Source organism: Lissotriton helveticus, chromosome 6 (assembly GCF_964261635.1).
Source record: "Lissotriton helveticus chromosome 6, aLisHel1.1, whole genome shotgun sequence".
Taxonomy (NCBI): Eukaryota; Metazoa; Chordata; class Amphibia; order Caudata; family Salamandridae; genus Lissotriton; species Lissotriton helveticus.
The window spans coordinates 1,953,471,774-1,953,492,392 of record NC_136067.1 but is presented as its reverse complement, the minus strand read 5'-3'; the positions used below and the strand labels follow the sequence as shown (position 1 = coordinate 1,953,492,392).

At 44.9% G+C, this 20,619-nt stretch overlaps 1 protein-coding gene across 1 annotated transcript in view; it reads right to left on the bottom strand.

Moving 5' to 3' along the window:
- Positions 1 to 312: 312 nt before the first annotated feature.
- Positions 313 to 20,619, bottom strand: part of LOC144761982 (clusterin-like) — a 416,511-nt gene continuing 396,204 nt past the window's right edge. The window contains exon 9 of the mRNA XM_078647148.1: positions 313 to 449. The gene's annotated coding sequence lies outside the window, so the exon portion shown is untranslated. The remainder of the gene's footprint in view (positions 450 to 20,619) is intronic.

Sequence of the window (20,619 nt, the reverse complement as noted above, 5' to 3'; positions counted from 1 at the left end):
AATACTTGTTGCTCACTGTTACATGCTTAATTGCTTTTATTGTTCAATGGCACACCTATAAGTTTAAATAAAATCTTTTTGAACCTTAAAAAGGGTCTATGTTGGTGGTGTTTTTGAGTCTGTATTTGCTCTTACTGCTACTCAGCTATTATTGTCCTTTTTGGGCACTGAGGCACAAATCACACACACACACCAGAATCAAATTGTTTGCATTTTATCTTTAATTGTTGCATTTCGTTGGCATTTCGTTGGTATTGGTCACTAAATAATAGTGCCTAAAAGGAATGGATGCAGGTGATGAGAGTTCAGCAGCTGGAGGGCCAGGCCTGGTTCCATTCTTCCTGGGAGCCATGTGATTAGCTGTGCGGTATTGGCATATTTATGTCTATCTATAGGTAGCTGATGGCTAAGTAAAAGCTTCAAAATGCAATATGGCTGAGGCTCTACTCCTGTGAAAGAAAGGAAAGAAGAATGTGTTACTTGACTATCCTTGAACCCAACTCCTGTGTGTCAAATAGAGAATCATTTATTTTATTTTAATTTTAAAGGTATTATATAGCACTGGCTAGACCCAGAGGTATCAGAGCGCTTTACAGAAGCAAGAGCAAGGCACATATCCACGGAGCAATAGATACAAACAAAATACAATAGGGACGTGAGACATCCAAAAACGAATCCGGATCAAGGCAAAAAAATCGAAGGATCAAAGGTTACATACAATTAAAAATAGGGGAGTGAGACAGAGGGATACACACTTAAATATACAAAGAAACATTCGTAGTTACAGAAATTAGGTCAAAACAAATTAACAAAGTTAGGGGGTGAAAATGCGTGCTCGGCTGGAGCCAACAATAACAGAATACTGTACAGAAATTTACAGAAATGTGGTTAGAACAGAAAATAACTGAGGGACCATGAAGAGCAAGGCTAGTGGAAACAATAAGGAGAGCAAAAGGAGGCGCAAGGCCAGCAGGTCAGCAGAGGGATGATCTGAAACTTCTGTCCCCCAGACAGGACACAGAGTGCAATAAACCATAACAATAATATCATCATGCTTATGTAGTGGGAAACAGTATTCAAGAGCTATGTTGGCTTAACTCTTTATAATGCACAGTGACTCCTTTCCATAAGGGTTCAGAGAATTGTGTAAAGGGAAGCAAGGTAAGGGATGACAAGTTAAGGGATGACAAGTTAAGGGATGATCTCCATACAAGCACAGTTGAATCCATGGCATTAACAATAGAAACGTTAAAATTATACTTCTCAAAAGTAAGAAACACAGTCAAATGCACCTATTTCTCTAGTGGCAATCCTGTGGAGAACTGCACAATATTGACAGAAGGAGTTCACATATAAACCACATATGTAGCAACTGCAGTTAATGTCTCAATGCCTCTTTGCTTCCAAAGCAATTCATGCAAATCAGTAATAATGTTTGAGCAGAAAGACTGTTGTGCTTGGAACAATTCAACAGTTGTCAGCAAAGAGAAGCAGCAGAGGCCCAAGAAGACACCAAGTATCATATTTATCAACAATTAATGCAACACAATACAGCAAGCCACCCTGTTGTGCTGCACTGCATTGTGTGAAAGCGAGAGAGAAGGGATGTGCTCTATTCAACACTATACTGTGCATTCCTACTCTGTGCTCGCACTGTCACACACACTGCTACCTAGTGCCAATGCAGGCACCCTTACACCATGGTGCATTGTGCCTGCATTGTAGGCAGGATTGTTTTTGTGTAGGAAGGGGCACCTTTGTGCACAAAAAAGCCTTTGAAGGCATTTTCCACTTTCTTCCAGAATGCAGCACACTAAGAAAGAGTAACCAACAAGGATAAATGAAGGTATTTCTCCTTGTTGTGCCTTTGGTGGGGAAGCGTACAATTCTGATGCATTCCTGTGTCTACCAATGTTTGTAAATTTGAGAATGTGTCAGAATCCCTAGGTGGATACGACGGAGCAATCATGCTCCACACATGGCATGACTCCCTGCCATGCCAACGAAAGACAGCGATTTGCTCTCCCTTGCATTACTCTATGTTTACATAGCCCCTGAGGGGCTCGTAAGGTGGCCTTGCATGGCTTATAAATCTAATTTAGATTTTTTGGCATCTTTGCGTCCCCTTGTGTGACGCGGGAGAGATGCAAAACCTTGATAAATATGGGCCAACATCTCCTTGCTATTGAGGTATTACATTTCTAGTCATGAGCCGAGCCTCCTCTGTTCGCAGCGACCACCCCAACAATATAAGTCTGGATTAGTCAGTGCGGGGTACAGGATTGTGGAAGGAATGCTACTTATGGTAGTAACCCTTGTATCCCAACTACATTAGTTCATTCATATTATTAGCTTTATGGAGCCCGTAGGATGTTGGCAAACAAGATGCAAACCCACACCATTACCGTTTTACCATTTGGAGTGTAAGGTCGTGTGACCGATCTCGCTTATTTGCATATCCTCAGGATATCCCTGCTTATTCAGATCTTGGAAAGAGATATTGCTAGTGAGTCAGAGCCTACTTTGGGGGTTAGCGTTTCCAGGCTGTGCCATACCCTACTGAAGCTTTTTCCCTACATGTTTTTTATCAACCTCGCAAACGCCTTCTTTGAGCTTCTTTAACACTCATTCCCATATGTATCTGGATGGGATGAGTAAAATGATAGTGTTAGGCCTATGGGTGAGTTGAAGATGCAGAAGTCGTGTTGGGAATTGCAAGACGCCTGCAGTATGTACAAAAAGTACATTTTGTTGCGTGCATTGCTTTCCACGTTAGCAAAAACGAACCTTGGCAAGCATGTCTGGTGTTGTCATCAACTGCATCTTGTCCCTAAAATTCACTGCGTAATTTCAGCTGACACTCATTTTTGGGGACCAGCACTTATTTTTCCTCATCAGATACTGACCATGAAGAGGAGGGAAAAAAATGAAAGGGGAAAGAAGTAGGAAGAGAAATACAGGAAAATCCCTGCAGAGGGTGAAAGTAGGGACCTTCACAGGTGAGATAAAAGGTCAGGAATTGTCTGATGGTGGATGGAAGAGCCATCAGATTGATTTAAGACTACGCAGCTTTGCTTTTCGGCGCGCCAACCTTTAAGGCACTGGCTGTTTCAAGCAGAACTTAGGGCATCTGCACTCATTCTAATGCACATTAAGCACAGCTAAAAACCAAAGTACTAATCCATCATCTTAAAATAAAATGCTTCAACTCTCTTTGAAGAACTCAAAGGCCATTAATCAATTAATCAGGATTTGTAAAGCATGGTTAATCACCTGTGAAGGTATCCAGGCGCTAAGAGCACTGATGCAGGAGAGGGATCAGTTGAACAGCTAGGTCTTGAGTCCTTTCCTGAATTCCAGCAGAGAGGATGAGGTGCGGAGGTGTAGTAGGAGTTTGTTCCAAGGCTTTGTTGCGAGGTAGGAGAAGGAGGGTTCTCCACTGTTGCTCTTGTGGATTCTGGGGGTGTGAACACGGGAGAGGGAGGTGGCGTGCAGGTGTCTGGAGGGTAGGGGGGAGTTCAGAAGGAGGTTGATTTATGCTGGTCTTTGGGTGTAAAAGGCTTTGAAGGTGTGGATCAACATCTTGAACTGACATCTCTTCTGAATGGGAAGCCAGTTGGGCTTCTTGAGGTGGGGGTTATGTGGGTCTGCTTAGGGAGGTGTATTATGAGTCTGGTAGCTGAATTCTGTATGGTCCGCAGTCTCTTCAGGAGGTGAGAGCTCAATTCCGTGTTCAGTTTTAGGCTGTGGTCTTTTATCCAGTCAGCAAAGCTTGTCATGCACCTACGGAAGTTGGCCAGCATGGTGGAGGGGTCCTCTCATAGTTAGAGGATGAGCAGAGTTATCGGCAGAGAATATGATGTTTAGTCCATATGTTCTGACTACGTTGGCCAAGGGGCTCATGTAAGTGTTGAACAGAGTAGGGCTGAGGGATGAACCATGAGGTATACTAAAGATCATGCTCTTAGGTTTCAAGGTGAAGGGAGGTAGGCAGATTCTCTGGGTTCTTCCGGTGAGAAAGAGGCTGATCCGTTTTAGGGCATCTACTTGGATTTTAATATGTTGAAGCCTCTTGATGAGGGTGTGGTGTGATACTGTGTCGAAAGCTGCTGAGAGGTAGAGGAAGCTCAGGGCAGATGATTTTCCCTGGTCAAGGAGAGATCTGCCCAGAAGATTGTTGTTCTCCAGGTGTTCTGTGAGTTGGCGGTTGATGGACTTTTTGAGGACTTTGGCTGGAAAGGGCTGCAGAAAGATGGTGTGACAGTTCATGCGTTCGTAGGGGTCGGCGGATGGTTTCTTGAGTAGGGCTTTAACCACTGCATGTTTCCATTCTCCAGGGAAGGTGGCTGTGTTGATGGATGCATTGATGGCAGTGAGCTCATTACTGATAATCATGCTCCCAAGGTTGAAGATGTGGTGAGGACAGGGCTCTGTGGGTACTCCTGAGTGCTCCGAGTTCATGATGGCTTTGTTGTCTTGTGTGGTGAGCAGGTGGTTGGGTTTTTCATTTGAGGGAGCGAGAAGGCTGAGGATGTCAGCAGCGGTGGCTTGGTGTTCAAAGTTTTTGTAGATGTTGGAGATCTAGTCGTGGAATAAGTGGCAGAGTTCCTGGGAAGGGGTGATTAAATTTTCGGTGGGTGTAAAAAGAAATGTACAAGCGGTGCACACTAGGGAAAAGCTAAATTCCAATGACGGATCATCATAAACAGATGTTAATGGATGTTGTTTAAAGGAGCTACCAGTGTGGTTGCTTCCAAAAACATTTATTTTTCTCAGGTTTAATTGAAAAATTCTCAGAGGTGATAGAACATACTGAGAAAAGCTATAGTTATGCAGCAAAAAGACCATACTTTAGAAAGATATGCAACAGCTGCAAGAACATTTGGGACAAAGAAACAAATTAATGATATACTGTAATTTACTCAGAGATTTCAAAGCAAAGCAGATGGTTAATATAAATGTAAGGTGACCACCATAAAAATGAAAAATGGCATACTATTTTGCTCCAACCTACAACAAATGGATCAATTATGTAAACGAGACAAATAAACGAGGTGGAGAAAGCAGGGGCTTAGCAATAGCTTGAGCTTCTCATAGCAAGAAACACCATAAACAAAAATGTCTGTGGCTCATACACATTATTTGCAGGGAGTAAAAGAGATCCTATTAGTAGTGTTATTGTGCCACATAGTATTACGAGTTTCATATAAGGAAAGAGGTGGATGGTAGCATTTGTCAATGCGAGATGTGAGAATAATTTGCCGAAGGTGAGCTCCACATAAAGCACCTACAATGGTCCATTTATTCTGTTGATATTACTTATGGACCAAATTAGTATTAACCTGAAAATCTCTTTGATAGTGAAATATCTTTGAAAGGCTGAACTTTGAATCAAGGGATTGGGTAAATGTATGTCAACAATAAATTCCCTTTGGACACATTCACTACAGATCAATGCCTACAACTAGATTCAACAGTGAACATTCACACACATTTTAAAGAGCAATGCATAGGAAACAAGATTATGGAAAAAACTGTAAATTCAGTATACACAGTTTATTAATACTTAAAACAACAATAAAAACACAAAATTAAAAAATATATAAAACTTGGGAACACAGAGAATAAATCAAAGGAACAAATCAAATACATTAATTCATTCAGTCTATTTCCTAAAGCTATAAGGGAACGTGCATCAAGGTATATTCAGCAACAATCAGAATATTCCTAAATTAATATGTGTAGTACTATTCCCTCGGTTTCGACGCGTTTCAACGGACAAAAAGTATATGGCCCCCTTCATCAGGAAATTATTGACTGTCTTCCCAAGATATCTTATTGCCAAATATTTGTCAGATATATATCATCGGAGTAGGGGAATGATGCCTCCTTTCTCTCGGTAGTTGTGTGGATACTAAAAGTAGACCTGGATTGTGTGGACAATAGTGCAATCAATCCTATTCACTTTCTGTCAAGACTCAAATAGCAGGAAATAAAAATGGTTCTTGACTGGCGAAAAAGACGATGCTTCTCGATTGTTTTATTAGGTCCCCACTACACGCGGTACACTTGGTTTCTTGCAAAAAATGACCGGTCTACACGCGGGACACTAAGAGGCTGTATAATACGAGGAAGAAAGAGGAAGGGGGCCCTTAATTCGGGAATACACATATATGTTGAAAAATATGTGTAACACGACAGAGTCTGCCTGATATACCGATCGGGACTACTGCCCTGCGATCTTGAAAGTGTACCGCGTGTAGTGGGGACCTAATAAAACAATCGAGAAGCATCGTCTTTTTCGCCAGTCAAGAACCATTTTTATTTCCAGCTATTTGAGTCTTGACAGAAAGTGAATAGGATTGATTGCACTATTGTCCACACAATCCAGGTCTACTTTTAGTATCCACACAACTACGGAGAGAAAGGAGGCATCATTCCCCTACTCCGATGATATATATCTGACAAATATTTGGCAATAAGATATCTTGGGAAGACAGTCAATAATTTCCTGATGAAGGTGGCCATATACTTTTTGTCCGTTGAAACGCGTCGAAACCGAGGGAATAGTACTACACATATTAATTTAGGAATATTCTGATTGTTGCTGAATATACCTTGATGCACGTTCCCTTATAGCTTTAGGAAATAGACTGAATGAATTAATGTATTTGATTTGTTCCTTTGATTTATTCTCTGTGTTCCCAAGTTTTATATATTTTTTAATTTTGTGTTTATATTGTTGTTTTAAGTATTAATAAACTGTATACTGAATTTACCGTTTTTTCCATAATCTTGTTTCCTATGCATTGCTCTTTAAAATGTGTGTGAATGTTCACTGTTGAATCTAGTTGTAGGCATTGATCTGTAGTGAATTTGCCCAAAGGGAATTTATTGTTGACATAACGTCTTATACTGGTACCCTATCCCTTTGGTATTTGGGTCCCTCTCTCTTTTATTAGAGCTTGGGTAAATGTATGCCTAATTTTCACTCATGGTTTTACACAACTGCAAAGTTAACTACATTAGATGCAAGAGGACTGGCAAGCCAGTTATTTGTCTTCCTGAGGAGAGAGTGATACTGTTCCTCTGTTGTATTAAAATGTCGGCTACGTCGGCCACCTGGCCAACAAAAGCATGCAGTCAATTTCTATCTGCATGCCAAGTTTTATATAAATCTGCTCTGTGATTCTGGCTGTAGAAGCTAGCCATTTTTTTACAAGATCTACAGTGTGAAACACTCTCTTTTCACTCCCCCAGCCATTAATGTATTTTCCCCTACAGAGAAACACCTGAAAGTTAGTGTGCTGGGACCTTTGGCCATGCCCAGCCAAGGGGTTGGGTAACCTATTTTATTATATCTTAACCAACTCCTAACTGATTGTGACCCCAAACATTTCCTTCCAAACTCATTCTGTATCAGGTTCAAGGTGTTCTTACCACTGTGAATAATCTCATTACACTAGTGCAAAGCTTAACATCAGAAAATATCACATTAAATAGACCTTGACTACTCTTCAATCTCCATCAGATCCTCCCCTTGTTGGTTTTTTTGAGAATACATTTGATGGCAATACAAAAAAGCAGAGGAAGGTTCCGGATACATGCACTATTCATTTTATTTTGAAGTTATATCTCTTAGTCACCGACAGGTCTGTGTTCGGTGCTTTATCAGTAACTCTGAAGGAAGTGCCTTATTTTGGGTTCTACTTTGGTATGGCATGCTTGTCCATTATTAGATTACTTTGTAATCACAATCATGCAATTGTTTTATGGTCAAGCCAGGGTGATTTCAATCCAAAATTTCAATAGGGTAATCTTGATTTATTGACGTAGGTAACCACATTACCATAAGTAGTGCTTGTGCTCTCACTGAAAGCGTACTTGCATACTCGCTGTGTGTATATCTGGATTGGAAACCTGCAACCCAAGAATCAACGTAAAACATTTGTAGAACTTGAGGCTGGACGATAACAGAGAAAAGTTTGCTGTGAAACCAGTGACCGGCGACTGCTTTTCCAATGTGCCTGTCTGCTACCAGGGAGCTGAGGGCAAGCAATATTGTTTCAGGGAATTTTTTATCTACTGACTACATTTATTGATTACATTCCTGAAAAAAATATTTAGGATTTAAAAACCATTACCTTACTATACACTATACTATACTAGTTAGATTTATAAAGCGCATTGCAACCTGTAGGCATCCCAGCGCTAGATGAGGCAACACTACATGAGGAGCATGCTGTGTAGGAATTAGCTGTTGAATAACCACGTTTTGAGTTGTTTCCAGAATACAACTTCATTGCCTGGGGACTGCAGTATCAAAGCCAGCGAGTTCCATAATGTGGAGGCAATGTAACTGAATGACTTTCCTCCTCTTCTAGTGCTTCGGATGAAATGGACATCAACCTTGTGAGCATTAGAGGACCAAAGGGCTCTCTTCAGAGTGTAAAGGGCTGTGAGCTGACGGGAGATGGAGGGGTCTCTGTCCACAAAGTAGTCTGCAAGCAATACACAGCGCCTTGAATTTGTTTCTCTGAGCTACAGGTAACCAGTGAATGTCCATGACACCCTTCCTTACTGAGGTACGTCTTGGTATTTGTAGCAAGGTACTTGCAGCTGCATTCTGCATGACTTGTAGTTTGCTAATGACTGCTTTGGGCGCTCCCAGGTAGAGAGAGTTGATGTAATCCAGGTGAGAGAGGATTAGCGCCTGGGCTTCTAGTCTTCTTGATGTCATGGGAATTATATGAAGGATTTTATAAAGCATTACAAGAATTCCAAAGCAGCAGGCCTGGGTCTCCGTCGATAGAGTTTTGTCCAGCCTTACCCCCAAATGTTTTATTGATGTTTTGGGGGCGAGGAAAGGCCTAAACAGTCCGGCCATCCCAGGTGCCACTGGGAAAGGAATTATTCCCTAAAATCATCAATTCAGTTGTATTCCCGTTAAACTTCATGCATGATTTGTCCATCCTACTGGTTACCACGCCCATGCAAGGTCATAGGGTAGATGAAGGGGTGAGTGGAAAAATCATGGTCTGGGGTGAGTGGAAAAATCAATTGCATGTCATCCGCATATGAAACGAAAATTTCAACAATGTCTGCAAGTGGCAGCATATATAAATTAAATAAATTGGGCTTAAAGAGAAGCCCTGTGGGATGCTATAGTGGATAGATAAAGTATCGGAAGATGAAGACTTCTCGAATACCTGGAAATATCTGTTGTACAGAAAAGACCTGAGCCACTCCAGGGCAGTTCCTGAAACTCTAGCCCTGTGAATCCTTTCAAGAAGGATGTCATGATTGACAGTGTCAAAAGCAGCACTTAAATCAAGAAGAATTGCTGCTGTGCCACCTTGATCGAGCCTCCTTTTAACGTCCTCTACCAGCGCTCAAAGGGTGGTTTTGGTACTTTGTTTGGACCGGAAGCCAGTTTGGGTGTAGTGAAGTATATTGTTGGTTTCAATAAATGCAGAGAGATTCATATTAACATGGTTTTCCACCCCTTTACTCAGTCCTGGAAAAAGAGATATAGGTCAACAATGTGGCAAACTGGTGGGATCTGAGTTTGTTTTCTTTAAAATGTCTTTGACCATCGCTTACTTCCAAGCCAAAGAAAATGTTCCCTTTTAGAAGGACAAATTAGTCATTTCCAGGACGATGCGGAAAGTGAGTTCAGCACTTAAGTAAAGAATCCTAGGAGCAGCAGGATTGCAAGGGGAGCAGGATTTGACTTGACTGAAAATAGTTGAAAGGTTTTCATAGGATAGGGGAGGGAATTCTGAGAGGACATTAAGTATACTTTCCATACATCTAGACTGGACATTGGGGTCCAAGGCTCCCCCTGTGTCTTGGAAAGAATGATAGAAGACAATTATTTAGTTTTGAAAGAAGGTGGCACAGTCGTTACCCCTGGTGTTTGAGGGTTCAATGTCCGGGCCATTGAACCTGAGTTCTAGCAAAGCTTCAGTGATTTTAAACATCTCTCTCGGGGAATTTGCTGCCCCATTAATTCTGGAATATAGTAGGTGGCTTGGGCAAGTTATATCTCTGCCTGGTAGTTCCTGACTGTTTCGTGATATTTAGCTTTAGTAAGTTCACAATGGTCCTTCCGCCAAGTCCTTTCTGTAATTGTAATTTTTTTTTACATTCTCATAGGTGGGGGGTATACCAAGCGACAAACTTATATTCATTTTTTTAAACTTGCGTTTTCAAGGAAATGGTTTAGTCAAGAGATTGACTCAAACATTCGGATATCGTACTATAAGCAGCTTGTGGGTCCGGGCCCAACTGTAGCACGGTCTCACTCAGTACACACTTCCAATCTGCAAGAGTAAGATTAGACCAGTTACGATTTATCCAGGCAGAAGGTTTAGGGGATACGAATGGACCCGTAGTAACAAGGTGCATGGGAATCAAATAATGGTCAAACCAAATAATGAGTGGGTTCTAAAACCTGTAAATAAGGGTAGTCAAGAAGCAAACAAATGTCCCTTTGTGTGAGTAGGGCATTGTAATATTTGGGTGAATTGGATGGCTGCAAGACTTTGCAGAAATACAGTTACCTGCATGTCAATGAACACGGCAAAGTTAAAATTAAAATCTCCCAGGACCATAAAGTAGGGTTTCTTGACAACTAAATTGGCAAGGGTCTCAGGGAGACTCTGGGAAAATTGACCAACAGGGCCTGGAGGACAGTAGATAAGTACTCCTGAAAGCGTAAATGTGGGGGAGAAGGCTATCGCGAAAGACAAACTTTCAAAGGAAATATGTTCCGTCAAACAGGAAAATCTGTCTTTAATATAATCACCGGGGGCATGGCTATGAGTGTCAAGATGGCGTTTGTACTCTAGGAGTGCCCCGAACCCCTCCGTTATCTGCTCGCATCCTACCTGAGAGTTAGTAGCTGTGGAAATCTCTAGTCATCCCACAGTAATCCAGAGATGGGCAGTGGCACTATGACCTGCTGGGGTGGCTGACATTGATGGCGGGAGCAGAAAATCTGAAACCCGTCCCGCACACAAGATGGTGGCGCACGGTAGAGAGGTGGATGCTGGACGATCGCGCTGGGCTGCCGCGGATCCCACCTTCATTCGAGCAATTGCTGGAGCCGTTGTTTGTCTGCCCCAGCCTCGTCCTCGCACGGAGGCTGACAGGATGTTTCCCTGACTCTGCCTGGCTGGCTGGGGCCCTCCTACTGAGACAGCACACAAAGGAGCCCTGCTGTAATTCCTGACGGCGCGCTCCGGGGACATACTGTCTGTAACCTAAATCCCAATAGGTGAGGAGGCGAGATGGCGGGAGGAAGACTGGACCAGGCCCCCGCTACTACAAGGGAGAGAGAACCTTGAGAGACACTAGCGACCCCTAACTCTAACTCCAGCCGGCGACGCCGGGGCTTTGACTCCACTGCGGCGGTGACCGTCTGAGAGAGCAGGGAGGCCGGGGCTGAGCTCCCTCATTCTCTGGGCTCCCCCGGCGCCTTCACCCCTAGATCCCAATAACGCCGACAGGGTGCAGATATTGGAAGTGGGTCCTGGTAGCCAAACTGGAAAATAAGGACACAGATCTATTGCTGCAGCCGGGCCTGAGAGAGAGTATTGCAGCCCTGGTGGTTCCCCATGTGGACGCGCAGGGGGCCAACTGAATGCGGCAGTGACCCCCCCCGAAACCCACTGGTCATGGTAAGGATTGCCCGAGTGGGAGCAGGTCACTGATTGACGTCATGGACTGATGCAAGTCTAAAGCAGGGCAACCTCACAAACATTCGTAGATACAAGGGGATTGTCCCTCAAAGCATGAAAGCGCCGCCATCCTGTCTCCGGCCTGGGTGTGGGGCCTAGTGAAGTGGCACAGCTGGTGGATGTGGAGTGATCTTGACATTGGGACAGTCCTGTGAAAATTGAGCTGGGACCCATACTCCCCTGAGTTCTCTCCCCCTTCGGCCCTGCCCCGGAGAGAGGATCTTGACACGCGTCCTGGGGGGTACCGGGGGAGTGAGAAGGGTGGTGGCCTCAGACATTCCTGTAACCCAGGTCTTCACTGCTCCTGACCAGACAGACTCCTCTTGATTGTGAATGGCATTGTGGGAGTGCACCAAACATGGGCAAAGAAAGAGCAGCGAAGCCGTCTACCTCCCAGATCTGCATGGATCAGTACACTACGGCCGGCTCTTGCGCTGGTGGTGTTGCTTTGCCTAAGACTCCTCTACCAGAGGGAGATCTCACCACCATCCTTCAAGCCATACGCACCTTGCAAGACTCTGTGGAAACCAAGTTAGTAGAGGTGCGCGTAGACATGGCCCTCATCAGACAGGATCTCTGCAACGCCACAGCCAAAATTTCGGAGGCCGAATCTACTGTGGAAAACAACGTCGCAAGAATGAAGGGGCAGGTATCACGGCTCCTATCCCACACAGCCAAGCTCCATAGGCAGGCAAAGAATGCTGAAAACCGTTCCTGTCAAAACAATTTATGTTTTGTGGGCATCCCGGAGGGAATGGAGCCGCAATCTTCATGGAGACCTGGATCAAGAAGTGGACGCCCTCCGACCGCCTTTCACTATGGTTTGTTGTGGAGTGGGCCCACCGAACCCTCGTGCCTAAACCACCACCGGGATCCCCGCACAGGCCAATCATAGCCCGTGTCCTCAACTTTAAGGAGAGAGATGTCATTCTGCAGGAGGCCCGATCTCATCCCAGCCTCTCCTGTCCACGGAAGTGATGTGATGATCTTCCCTGACTACACCAGAGAGGTACAGATGCAGTGATGATCCTACAACACGGTTAAACAGAAACTGGGGGCCCTAAACCTCACATATCTGCTCCTGTTCCCAGCCTGGCTCAGGGTGATCTTCAACAATCAAAGCTACTTTTTTCTACTCCCCTGAGGAGGCATGCACCTGAGCTATGGACGAGCATCCTCTCATCCTACAAAGCACCATTTCCTCGTCCTAGTATTTCAACACTAGGGCATGCTAAACCTCAGAGGAGACGCGCCTGCTCCACTCAAGGGCACAATGCACAAAGAAAGGGTTCTTCGTCACATGGAGTGGCTGCAGTGAGCACATCCGGATCCCCTGTAAATGCTGAGCCATGCGGTCTCTTGCGGGAGCTGGAGCCTGGCGAGGGGCACCTTGGGGCAATCTCTGACCCCCGCAGATAGATCGGAGGATACAGATCTTTCCTGGAGTCCAGCGATCAGAGGCGAGGCTCCTGGAGGTAGCAGATGAGGCATCATGCCCACCTCGACAATCATAGAGAGTCCCAGACTCCTGAAGCTCTCCAAATCCTGCAACTTGTAGGAGTCCACCACTCTGTTCTCAAATGACTCTGGCTGCTTTTCTTTTCTCTGTTAGAGCAACAGATGCTCCGGGCAAAGGAGTATGGGGAGGGGGGTTGGTTGGGGGGATTGTTTGGGAATTTGCTTTTGTGTTATTGTATTTCTTCCAGATGTCCACAGCACTTGACACAACACTTCCGTACCACCCACTCACAGACGCATAAACCGGAGACTCCCCTGCTCCCGTGTCTGGGGCCTTACACCCGAGGGGCTGTGGGTGCCACAGATAGGTAAGCTCACTTTCTCCATCAATAGCAACTATGACTTCATCCCAATTTGACCTGAACCCCTCCACATCCTTTCATGGAATGTCAACGGGCTTTTAGAATGGGTGAAGTGTACCACAGTCCTGAAATACTGACAGAGATCCCTCCCTAGTGCCCTAATGATGCAGGAAACCCATCTCCTAGGTAACCACTGTCCATTCCTAGCACGCCAAGTGTATGATAGGGTATTCCATGCCGGATTCATACGGGGCTCTTGGGGTGTGGCGATTCGCATACGGTGCTCCTTTCCTTTTGGGGTCACCCATGACATTAAAGATCTGCAGGAATGCTTTCTGGCTCTCACAGGTAATATGGGGGGATATAGACTCAATCTTGGCTTGATCTGTGTACCCCTGGCAGTCCTTGAGCGCTCTCTCTGAGGCCTCACAATCATACTGTTGTCCCTCCATCAGGGACTGATGGTGATTGGGGGAGTCTTTAATGCAGTCATGAACCCTGCCAGCACCACCCCCTCCCCTCACTGGAGCACAGGGGCTAAGCACCTCTCGAAATGGGCCTTCAAGTTTGGCTTATGCGATGTGTGGAGAACAAGGAATCCCCGCCTATTCCACTATACTCACACCTCTGCTGCCCATCATACCCACTCGCGCATTCATTTGATTTGTATTCCTACCCCTGAATGTCGCACGGTCGCGAGTATTCAACTGCTCCCTCGAGGAATCTCTGACCACTTGCCACTACTCCTTTGCCTGAGAGGCGCCAGAGGTGCGCTGCGCACCTTGTGGTGGCTCAACGCCTGGTTTCTTTAGGATAAAAAGTATAGAAAGGCACCAGGTGAAGAGTTTAGGCAATACTTCTAGCGCATTGATGGCACGGTCCGTTCACCTGGCACGCTATGGGTGGTCAGTAAGGCCACTCTCACTGGCTTCCCTAAAGGATATCTTAAAAAGAGAAGACCACCTTTCCCAACTGGAGACCCGCACCCTCCGGTTGGAGTAGGCCAAGGGCGCATCAAATGAGGACACCAATCCCGCCAGCTCGAGCTCCTGCATGAAGAAATAAGTCATGTTTCCCTAGAATCGACTAAGCAAATGTGGAGGTCATCTACTGCCTGAGTCTATGGCAGAGGAGACAAAAATGGCAAGCACGGTCTCCCACCTAAGGTAGCTGCTTTCGAGGAAGCAGTGGATCATGACATTAGGGAGTTGTATCAACATCAGCAGCGTCCTTTTTTCAATATGTCAAAAAGAGAACAAGAGGCAGTAAGATCATTGGCCAACAACGAGGCAGTGACAGTGAAGCCAGCTGATAAAGGCGGGGGGATAGTCCTACAGGACACGAGTACTTACCGTGAGGAGTGCCTACGACAGCTTAACAATACCAGAGCCTATCGGACACTTACTAGTGACCCCACTGAGAGACTAACCACAGTGATTGGGCACATAGTTGAAGAGGCATTATCTGAGGGATGGGTCACCCCGAAAGAAGCCCAATATTTGTGCACCATGAATCCCAAAATGCCTTACTTTTATACACTACCAAAAGTGCATAAGGCACAAAGACCGCCCCCAGGTCGCCCAATAATATCGGGCATAGGTTCACTTTTAGAACCTTTATCAACTTTCGTTGATGTCTTTTTGCAACCCTTAGTGAGGGATATGCCAACATATTTGAAGGATACTAAAGATGTACTAAGGATTATACCTGACATTGAATTCAATAAAGATCTTGACATCCTGGTGTCCTTTGATGTTGAAAGTTTGTATACATCTATCCCCCAAACTGAGACGTTGGAGGTCATTGAAGGACTGTTATCCGAGAGAGATCTGAACTCCATTACACCGGTCAGACTCATCATGACCTTGGCCACCATGGCCATGACTGAAAACTTTTTTCAATTTGAGGATACCATCTACTTGCAGGTTAGTGGGACCAGTATGGGCAGTGTTTTTGCTCCTAGTCTCGCTAACCTGTATGTGCACAAATTTGAGGGTGACCACATCTTCGCAGACACCAATCCACATCTTGGTAGTCTGCGACTGTGGAAAAGATATATAGATGATGTCCTGGTGGTGTGGCGCGGGACAGCGGAGGACTTACAGCTTTTTTTCACTTGGTTAAATGGGAGAAATCGGATCCTTAAGTTCACCATGGAATTTGATAAGCATCAATTGGCCTTCTTAGACTTATTGATTAAATCTACCCCCACTGGCCTCCAATCTGAACTGTATCGCAAACCCTTAGCGAAAAATGCACTTTTGGATTACAGAAGTTGTCATCCCAAGGCTCTGAGGGATAATTTGCCTTACGGGCAATTCCTCCGGATTCAGAGGAATTGCTCTACGAAACCTGCATTCGAGGCCCATTCTCAAACTCTAGCAGCGAATCTAGCGGAGAGACACTATCCTAAACATCTCATTCGTGCCTCCAAGAAAAGGGCCTCTAATAACAATAGAGAGAGTCTGCTTGAAAACTTACCCCCTAAGCCTAAACAAGAACGCATCACGTGCGTTAACACCTTTTGTACAAAATCCAACCAAATCCAGAAGATTGTGATGAAACACTGGAGAATCCTGAACACAGGCACTGATATATTACCACCTCCCTGGTTTGCTTTTAAAAGGGGTAAGAGTCTGAGAGACCAATTAATTCATACCAGACCCAAAAACAATATCCCAAGAGCTGTGGGGACCCTTTGGGATATGCCAGCTGTCACCGGTCACTACCCCTGCGGCAGCTGTGCTGCCTGCCCGCAAACTTCCAAGACCCTGAATATCGATATAGGCACAGATCGCCCGTGGCAGTTAAGAAGGTTCACCAACTGTAATAGTACGAACCTTATTTATCTCATCTCCTGCCCCTGCAATAAAAAAAATGTAGGGATGACAACCCGAAAAATAAAACTGAGGATTTCGGAGCATAAGAGTACAGTTAGACGTTCAAAACAAGCAACCAAACTAACTAGTCACTTCCTAGCTATGGGACATCTAACGACCAACCTCCGGTGGACGGTTCTGGACCAACCATTGATTCCACCTGGGGCTGACACCTCAACCTTTTTGTTCCGGTGTGAACAGAAATGGATGTTTAGGTTACAGACGGACAGATTTGGGCTGAACGAAGACATCCCTTGGATGTCACTTTAAACACTCTTAGGACTGATCTGCTGTCGTATTATATGAGACCTGTCAACATACACCTTAATACACTGAGACATATGACCCCCCTTAAGTGAGCTAGATATTGTCTTCCTTCTATCATTGGGTTGTATTGATTGAGGCGTTGCAATGCCTGAAATTGGGTGTTTGAGTATAATCTCCTTTAAGTCATGTGCTGTGGTGCCTGTACACAAAGACTTAAATTCATATCAGCGCTACCTTTCAAGCTTTGGTTTGCATGGATCCAGGCGTTGTTAATTTTCAAACCGGGTGCAAGAATACACTCACCCCTAAGTTACGGGTAGTAACTCACCCCTTGAGATTACACAAACCATTTTTTAATCTCACAATAGCGTTGCCCTCAAAGCGGGCCTCCGCAATATATTTACGTTTGAATCGAGGTGTTGTGGCAAATATACCCAAACGTTCATATTGATACCAGCGTTGTGCTTATAGCTGTTTCTGTGGTATAAACTACAGTGCCGGTCAGTAAAACTACGTTACCCGGCGTTCTGAGCGCGGCGCGCAGTAATGACGTCGCACGCCACAGCGACGCCTCCCGTGCAAACAATGAAAATGGCACATCCTCATCGCGTCGGTACCTCCCCAACAGACAGCCCAGAGGGACGTCCGTGGTACCGACGGAGAGGTTAGTACATGGCGTGCATTTGGCGAGTTGGTGTGTTTGTTTGTTGGTCTCCTTCAAATGCCGACTAGCGTTTTGTTGATCGATCATGCAATCAATCTAGTTTTGTGAGTTCGCTGATTGTACTGTTAAGCTACTTGACCCAAGATGTTCATGACTGTATAATTGAAATTCCAATTACTGTGAAAACGCAACAGAAGCGAGTGATTGTGTTAAACATCTTCACAAACTGCTTTGTCTGTATAAACTTAAATTTCAATTGCATCTAATGATACAATTGAAGCGAGCGAATCGGTAAACCATCACTAATCCTGCTCCTGAGAACACAACATGAGCAAGTGATCCTGTTACACATCCTGACAAACAATCTGGGCGCCTCCACACTCCGCCGTTATGGCACCTCTGGAAGTAGGGGTCCCTCAGGGGTCTATCCTTAGCCCCCTGCTTTTTAACATCTTTCTGGCCCCCCTTGCAGAGGTGGCGGAGTCCTTTGGCGCCCAGATCGTGTCTTACGCTGACGACACCCAACTCTTGTTTACCCATAAAAAGAACGAGGTGTTCGACGGGAGCCGCATCAGAAGTTGCCTAGAGGCGGTTTTCGGCTGGTTCAGGGGGCATGGTCTGAAATGCAACTCCGATAAATCGGAGTTGTTATTTTTTGGCTATGCTACTGAGCCAGTTTGGAAAAGCTGGTGGCCGCAAGATTTGCTTCCACCTGCAAAGGCAAGTGTTAAAGCTAAGAATTTAGGAATCATTATTGATAATGACCTAACTTACGGGCCCCAAATATCTAGCCTTTCGGGGAAATGTTTCGGCATCCTCCGGATGCTTAGAAAATTTCTGCCCTTGATTTCCATCAAACACAGAAGGGTCATTGTTCAAGCACTTGTCGGGTCCAGATTGGACTACGCGAACGCCCTATATCTAGGACTTCCTAAATACCTTGTGAGGCGGCTTCAAGTAGTCCAAAATTCAGCTGCCCGTGCCATCTATGGGCTTCCTAGACGCGCAAGTGCCTCTGATCTGCTTAAAGAGCTGCATTGGCTTCCTATAGCCAAGAGAGTTCAGTTTAAGAGCCTGACGTTGACTTTTAAAGCCCTTCATGCCATCGGCCCCAGTTACATCAGGAAACGTCTGTCTCTTTACAAACCCAACAGAGCTCTACGGTCTGCCTCTCTGTCTAAACTGGTAGTCCCGGCCATTAAACGCGTTAGACAGGGCGGTCGCTCCTTTCATCATTTGGCCCCTCGTGCCTGGAATGAGCTTCCGCTTTCTCTTAGACAGACCCCTAGCCTTCTGTCCTTTAGAAAGGCTTTAAAAACTTGGCTCTTCACCAGATAGGCTTGCCGCTTTCCCTAGTTGTTGTGTCGTGTTGTCGTCCTTGAGGGTTTCCTTCGCCAAAGCGCCGGGACACTCCTTTTGGAGTAGCTGTTGCGCTATAGAAGAACCATAATAACATAACATAACATAACATAACATAACATAACATAACATCGTTAGTCTCGCTCTTAAAAATTCCCAAAAGTCTGTATTCTAGCGATCTGTCACCAGTAACAGCTTTTGGTGATAACTAATTATACCATCTGGCCACTTTGAGAAATATGGAAAGTACTCTGTACCGTTTGGTTGGCTGTTGTAGACAGTGAAATCATTACAGTTTAAATGCTGTTTTGATTGTAAATACATGTTTATTCCCCCGCCAGAGCGGTGCTCCTTGTACCTGAGCTGAAGCCAGGTGAGGTGGGGCTATTCCTTCCTGCCAATAAGGTGAGCGAGCAGGAAAATGCTGTGACAAGTTCGAATGTTAATGGTGGCTGTCATTAAATTAGCTAAAGGTTGGAATTATATTAGTTTTATAATTCTGGCATATACTAATAATGCCATGTGTGTTTCTTTTTGTTTCTTTTGTATGTATCTGGTACTTCACCCTGGATGATCACACCATGAAGTCTGGAAGATGGTAACAGATCACGTCTAAGGTGATATTAAATTCACGTTTTTTAGCAGTAGCATGTAATGGTCCTGAGGAAGCAGCAGGAGACCACTTGGCTCCACTAGTCTGCAGAAACATGTCGACCTAAGATACTCCTTAGTAGTTATTTTGTTATACTACTTTTGCACTGGTTTTATGGTTTGGGATTGAAGGGGTACTGAATAAAAGTTGTTTCCCCCAATCACTACCCAATTTTAACAATTTTTCACCAATTCACTTTTATTATTTTTTTGCACTGCTACTCGGTCTCCCACAGACACCCAGTCCTCCGATGTTTGTTATAGATTCGGCTTAAAAACAACAGCCAATCTATTGTGGAAATGTGATGGTCCCCAAATGATGAAGGGCGGTCTTGTGAGTTGACTGATGGGAACTCGTACATCTATATGATGTTCCACTGAGTAGATTTTCCTATCCAGATACATACTCTAAGTTACATATAATTTGTGTTTGGACTTACTGCTATCAAGTGTTGGTGTTAAGCTCCTATCATGCCACCTGGCCAATTGGATAATTCCCGAAATTGTGGACACAGAGGGTTGCACTGAGCATGCTTCCGCTGCCATTGCGTGGACCTTTGCTATATATTATAGGCGGCTTTACTCAGGTGCCCCGACCCTGGACTCAGGACCTAATTCCAATTTCATACAAGTCGTACCACTCCCACAGCTGTCAGGAACTGACATCCAACTGCTTGACCAACCCATATCGCTGGAAGAGATAGACCTAGCCATCTCTGCGATAGACACAGGAAAGACTGCAAGCCCCAATGGCTATCCAGTAGAGTATTACTCGGTGTTCAAGGAGGTCTTTCTCTATATGCAGAAGCAATGGATAGAGGTGCCTTTCCCACAGACTTCGATATAGCCATGATCATAGTCATTCCTAAAGCACACCCTCCATCGTCCTCCTACTTGGACTACCTTCCAATCTCACTCATTAACACCAAGATTAAAATGTACACAATGGTCCTAGCCGCGTGTCTTAAACAAGAACTTACCACCTTGACACATCCCTATCAGTGTGGATTCATGCCCCCTCGTAGTACGAGGCACTGACTGTGGCACGGGCCCACTGTCACCTCGTCCCACCCTACCTGGCCTTGCTACTGATAAACTTCAAGAAAGCCTTCGATACAGTGGACTGGCGATACTAAGAAGTCAGGGTGGGCCTTGACCCACACTTCCGAGGGCTCGTGGGAGTGCTATACTCCAACCTGTCAGCTTGAGTCTTGATCAATGGGGTCCTCTCTGAA